This window comes from Gekko japonicus, unplaced genomic scaffold (assembly GCF_001447785.1).
Source record: "Gekko japonicus isolate JY-2015 unplaced genomic scaffold, Gekko_japonicus_V1.1 scaffold71, whole genome shotgun sequence".
Lineage (NCBI taxonomy): Eukaryota > Metazoa > Chordata > Lepidosauria > Squamata > Gekkonidae > Gekko > Gekko japonicus.
This window is the reverse complement of record NW_015164667.1, coordinates 445447-452302: the sequence shown is the minus strand read 5'-3', so window position 1 is coordinate 452302 and position 6856 is coordinate 445447.

The window sequence follows — 6856 nt, the reverse complement described above, 5'->3', positions numbered from 1 at the left end:
CCTTCTCCCGCCCTCCTGTGGCGGTGGCGGCGGCGAGGCAGTTCGCAGAGTGTTCCCCGCGCATGCGCAGGGGATGCTCTTTTACTTTTGGGGGGATTTAAATATCCCCACAATATTTTTTTCAGATTTTCAGATTTTTGTGCACACCTGGGACTGCCCCAAGTGTGCAGGAAAATCTGCCTTCTCCCCGGGTGCCCCCGATGTGCGGATTTAGATATCCGCACGCAGGGGGTGCCTTTCGCTATTAGTATATAGATATAGATTGTGATATGAGGGAGATAAGGAGCCAGAAAGATCCTTGGCTGGTGTTTCAAACAGCATTTGCTGAGGATTTTAAATCTGGCTTCATCCACAAGCTGTTGTGGTCCTGCAGTACATGAGATAAGTGAAGAATTTTTTGGCTACAAAATAAGTTGGCCACCAAGCAGTCCAAATACCTGTTGCTTGCTTCTATCCTTTGGAGCATTGTTGTTTGTGTGTGGAGAGCATACTTGTCGTTTTCAAGTAAGGTTCCTTTCTCATCTCATGTGAGTCCACTGGCCCCCATATAACAAGCAGAGGTATTCCCTCCATGCACGTGTGTATAAAAGGTTTTAAGAATAGCTATGAAGTCTTAAAATTCGGCAGTTAGCTACCACCAACCAGCAATGACATGAAATACAATTAAATGCTGGAAGTACCCATGAGTCTGATTGATACCATTGATCAATCTCCATTGTTAGGCTTTTGTTGCTGATGCGCACTCCAAACGTTGTCCAGCTGTGTATTTCTCTCCCCCCACACACACACACCTTGGGGCTAGAATCCAGAATGGTCAAATTTAAATGATGGGATTCCTAATATTTGTGCAGAACAGGGAGTTTCAGAAGGTGCCACTTTTATTTCACTGCTACAAGACATGTTGCATCAGGCAACATTCTGTCTTCTGTTTGTTCTTAAAATTACTTGATATATCCTTATCTGTATCCTATCACTTGTCATTCATTTTTAACAATTGCCTGACAGGCATCCCTTTGGCTTGCTAGAAGTTGGCAAGCCTCCAAACTCATTGCTACTACTGAAAGCAGTGTGGCTGCTGCAAGGGGAGGGGAGGGGAGCAAATGAGTTCTTGGGAAACTTCTTTCATGGAATGAGTAAGAGTCCTGCATCTGTACCTGTCCCAAGTTTGTTATGTCTTTATGGGTCTTTATGTGAGGCTGCTGTAGGTCTGTAGTTTATCCCACTCAGCCTTTTGTTGTTGACTCCTTGTTATACAGCACTGCCTTTTTGGAGGGGGTGTGTGGAATTCTGGAGTAAAGCAACCCAAATTGAATTCTGGCCAACCATATAATGCTGTTCATTTTTCACAAATTTGCTTGAACTATGAAACTGAAGCCATTGACCACTGACTGGAAGCACTTTTCAAAACTCATCTGCTTTGAAGGTTTCCCATGAGTTGTTTTCAAACCTGACTTGACAGTCACAAAAGATGAAAACTGGTGGGGATGGGAAGAAAGAAGCTGAAAATCATAGGATCCTAAATTCTCTGTCCAATGTGAGATTCTGTGCAATGTACATAGCATCACTACCCCATGCTTTGTCTCACTATTACAGCTGTCTTAGCCTTGCATAGTGTAGCATGTTGAACCAAATTGTACATATCCCTACCCTGATGAGAAAGTATTTTTATAAGGACAACTGTGGAGAGAGTATAACTTTTCCTGAGAACTTTAATGTGCTCCCCCAACCTTTTAATATTTTTTCCATGTTTAAATGATTATAATGCCTTTGCTGATGTCATTAAAATGCCATGCAATAAAAGTTCAGATTAAATTATGCAGCATCTAGAATTTATAGTTGAAAAATGGCAGTGATGCTGATGAAACAATTAATGGTAATCCAATTAAAATAAATTTACCTACATTCTACAAACTAGGTGGATTTTAATGGTTTTGAAATATACTAGTGTGCTTGAAATGGAATGATAAACTCAAGTGCAACATGTGGTAGGTAAATATTAACATATGCATCTGAAGTTGGTTTTTGACATGTCAGTTTATGATGAGCGTGGTGAAGAATGTGGTCTCTAATTTCTTTGTCACCATTTTAAATGGCTAAGTCACAATATACGGAAACCTTTTGAAATCACTCGGTTTCAATTACTGTGTTTTGCAGTCAACCAACCACTAGCTGGCAATGTTATACAGCTTTTTACTGCAGATGCATTTTATAAAGCATTATAGGTTTCTTTTTCTATGAATGTGGACAAAAATACTGGATTGTAGTTGGGTATTTTTCAGCAATTCACTGATGAATTCTCAGCAAATACAAGAAATGAAAATTTTATATTAAAAGTTCCATGTGAGAATGTATGGTATATTCACAATCCACTAAAAATGTTGCTGCCAACTCAGCTTGGTCACCAGTGGTATGAACAGCACAGACAGTATTTTCTTTGTTGTGTTTGTCATACTGATATGTTCAGATACCATTTACAAACTCTCCTGAATGCCAGCTTCTACATGCCTTGCCCAGCTCATTTGCTGTTCTAAATGTGTATCATACATCCATCATCCCTTAAAATTTCTCCAAAACCCAAAATTTACAGTAGAACAAAAAAACAAAAAACAAGCTAGGACAATTTCTTCTGATGGTTCTGCTTACCTCCCCTTTTTATATTTATTCCTCTTGCTCTGCTTCTTGCCCTTTGCTTGTCCTACCTGTTCATGCTACTGGTTGCTTTGCTGTGCTGTCATGGTAGGCTATGATTCTTGGAAGAGGCAGTTGCCAGGCTCTCTGTCCACTGGGGCAGCTGCTCTGGTGTCACAGAAGGTGTTCCAAGCTATGGGCCAGACAAGTGATTGCTTGGGAGCAATGGAAAACTTTTTTTATTCTGAGCTTGTGGCTCATAGGTAATTTTGGACTAAATTAGGTTTGGAGTGTATTTATGCCAGACAAATATCCTGATAGTGCAGGTTGGTTGAGTAATCTGCCCGGGTGGTGGTGGGGGGATAAAACAATACTTGCAGTTTATAAAGTAGGTTTATGCTATGTTTTCTGACTTGCATGTTGTTTGACTGACGATACAAGCTGAAAGTTGGTTGCAGAAACGTTTGACAACCCCTCCCCCTCATTGCTCAGTGTTTTGCAATACCTCAGACATCTCATGATGCTGAGTTAATGAAGGTAGATGATTATGTCCATAGGGACCCCTGGTTGTTCTTTGTAGTGATAGGGACTGTAGCAGTATTTTTATTATATCACAAGTTATTTTGCTGACCATGCATGTTTTCCTATAGTTATAAGCTCATACCAGGTTCATCTGTTGGTCATCTCTGATTACATAAGTTTTTTCTTTCATCTTTGACAGATAATTTAAACAGTTACAAAAATACTAAATATATTGCCTTTTAACAGAGGTTAAGAGTTAAATTTGGCCTGATCTTGCTTTAGAAAGATATCAGATTTATTTTTAGATGCACCTGTTTGATTATCTCATCTCAACAGTTAAGAACCAGTCATTTATCTAGATGATGATCACATGTTTAAGTTAGAAAAGATTTAGCGTATGATAAGTGCTGTTTTTCTTTATAAATGCATTGATGTGATAAATCAGATTTCTCTGACTGGAACTCTCAGAAAAGATTAACTGAGATTTCTCTTTGTGTGTGCAACCTGAGTTTATTTAAGAAACCCCATAAAACCAGTTTCAGACAATAATCTGACATCTGGTTTGCTTTAAATTTTACTTATCCAGATATGGTTGAGAAATGTTAGGAGATAATGATAATTTTGGCACTTGTTTTTGCAGCTATATGGTTAATTTTCACACATTTTATTTTTTAATGTTTTCTCTAATAAAGATAATTATTTCTTCTTTCAATAAAAGATAGAAACTCTGAAGGTTTTCTACCTGGTTTGCTGGTAATAGTTCAAAGAACAGAACTCACTATTCATATGTATTAAAGGTTGGAAGACAATTTTTAGCTAAACATTTTAACAGATTAATTCTAACAGAATTTATCTACTATGCCATTTAAATGATGACATTTCTTACAAGGGATGAGACTTGTACCCAGTTAGTTTTGCTGAACGTTCCACCAACTTGCTTCACACAAAGTGAGGCCATTTTGTTGCTACTCCTGGCCTCTTGCCTGGACATCATTTCTTGTTCCTAAAGCAGGTGCCCCCCCTCCCATTTGTTTTTTAAATAATCCCCACACACACTTTTCAGCACAGGTTTTACAGATTGCAGTGAAAAGTAGGCATTTAAAATGATGCTTGTATCAGACAGTCAAGGAGTTCAAGAATTAATCTGCCCTGGAGAGAAGAGTTTAGGACGGTGATTGGCTGCTCTACTAGCTTTCAGATTGGCCAGTGTCAGCTGAGAGAGAAAATAAAACAGCTAATCTGGAGGGAAAAGAGGTCTTTGCAGATTGGACTTTTGATCTTTGGTCTTTCTAAAGTCTGGACCAGAAGCCAGAGGGTGGCTTCAGAGGGAAGAGACATTTGGGAGTCAGTATGTCCTGACAGGCAATAGTCAGAAAAGTACTACAAAGAGAAGAAGTGAAACCCCAATGTCTTAGAGATATTAAAATCACTCTGAGAGAGATCTTTAGTTTCTCAGTCAGAAAAACTACAGAACAACCTTATACAGACAAAGGATACAGGAGAAGAATTTGGCAGAAGGTCTGGATAGTTAGAGAGAACTCCTATACAAGTCAAATAGTAAAAGGAGTTATTGCTTCTTAGGAGAATAACTTCCTGCCAGTGAAAGAGTTTGGGAAGAGAACCATGGTCTGTGATAAAGGGAAGAAGCTTAGACACCTCAAAAGTTAATGAAAAGCAGAATTATCTAAAGGAAAATCTGTAAAATCTGAAGGAAGAAATCTAGAAACATCAATAAGAGCTGTGTTAGTGCTGAATTATACTGAACAAAGTATCTCTCAAAGAAAGAACTAGAAAGCCTTGAAACAAAACTACAAATAAACTCTCTTGAATGTTCTAAGAATTTAACTCTGTATATATTAGAAAGTTTTTTACCTCAGCATTCTCAAAACCTTGACTATTCCTATGATACATATATTCCCTGCCTGTTTAATAAAACCTTTATTCTGTTTTTGAAAGTTAATTTTGCCTCAAGTGCCATTTCTCAATAGCTGAAAGAAAACTGGACTGCTCCTGTATTTTCAGCAGAGTTCCTGAGCTGTGAAAAAGCCTAAACTAAATATCTAAACATAGGGTGGGACAGTCAAATCTTTTATGACAAAGAAAATATACATGCTACTGTAGGGCAACTCAGTCACTGAGGGGAACGGAAGATTTGGTGGGAAAAATCTGCCAGACAGTTGGGGAGATACAGGGGTTCATCATACTACTCCTGGCCTCTTGCCTAGACATCAGTTTTTGTTCCTAAAGCAGGGTTTTTCCTCTTATTTGTTTTTTAAATAATCCCCCCCACACTTTTCAGCACAGGTTTTACAAAAGCAGATTACAGTCACATGAAACTAGAACAAGTATCATTTAAGACAGATAAAATGTAAAGGTCATAAAAATGCAGCCCAGCATTTTAACAGGATCTGAAATCAATCTCACAACTAAGCTAACCTAAAGTTCTATTTGAAACAGAAATATTTTCATCATCGTCCTAAAAACCCCAAGGGAAGATGCCAGCCAGACTTCATAGGAAAAAACATTCCATTATCTTGGTGCAGCCACTGAAAACACTGGCAACTGCTAAACCTCCAGAGGCAGTGGCATACCGGTCATGTCAGGGAAGAGGATCAACCAGGTTCCACATACTTTAAGCCTTTAAAAGTAAAAAACTAGCACTTTGAATTGGACCCATAGGAAACTAGTAATCTTTTGACATTGGACCAGGATTGGCATAAAATGATCCCAGGGGTTAGCTCCAAACAATAACTGAGAACTTTTCAAAGGCCACTCCACACACACACAGTAGTCCAATTTGGAGATTATCCGAGCAAGTACAATTGTGGTCTGGTCAGAAAGAAAGCTGGAGTCTTATCTTCATATTGGATAAGGGAATGAGATGATTCTTGGCTCCTTCATAGCAAGTAATGGTTGTGTTCTTCCTAATCTTAATGGGACTTTGAAATATTAAATAGCGCTTAACTACATTTGCATTTGAATAATGAACTCACAGTTCTAAATTGTTGCAGTGAAATTCATAGAATCATAGAATGTCAGAGTTGGAAGGAACCTTGCAGGTCATCTAGTCCAATCCCCTGCACTCTGCAGGAGCATACCCGAAAGGTAGCCCTACAACATACCCGAACGATGGTCGTCCAGCCTCCGCTTGAAAACGTCCAGCAAAGGAGCATCCACCACCTCCTGAGGCAGTCTGTTCCACTCCTCAACCACTCTTACAGTTAGGACGTTTCTCCTGATATTTAGCCGGTAACGACTCCCTTGTAATTTCCACCCATTAGATCTAGTCTTGCAATCCGGAGCAAGAGAGAATAGATCTGCTCCATCTTCTACATGACAGCCCTTCAAAAACTTGAAGACTGCAATCATGTCCCCTCTAAGCCTTCTCTTTCCCAGGCTAAACATACCCAACTCTTTCAGCCTTTCCTCATAAGACTTAGATTCCAACCCTCTCACCATCCTGGTTGCCCTCTTCTGGACACGCTCGAGCTTGTCAACATCCTTCCTAAAATGTGGAGCCCAAAACTGGACACAGTACTCCAAGTGAGGCCTGACCATAGCAGAATACCACCTCCTGTGATCTGGACACAATGTTTCTGTTAATGCATCCTAAGATTGCATTAGCTTTCTTCACAGTCACATTGCACTGCAGGCTCATGTTTAGCTTGTAATCAACCAGAACACCTAGATCCCTTTCACATGTGCT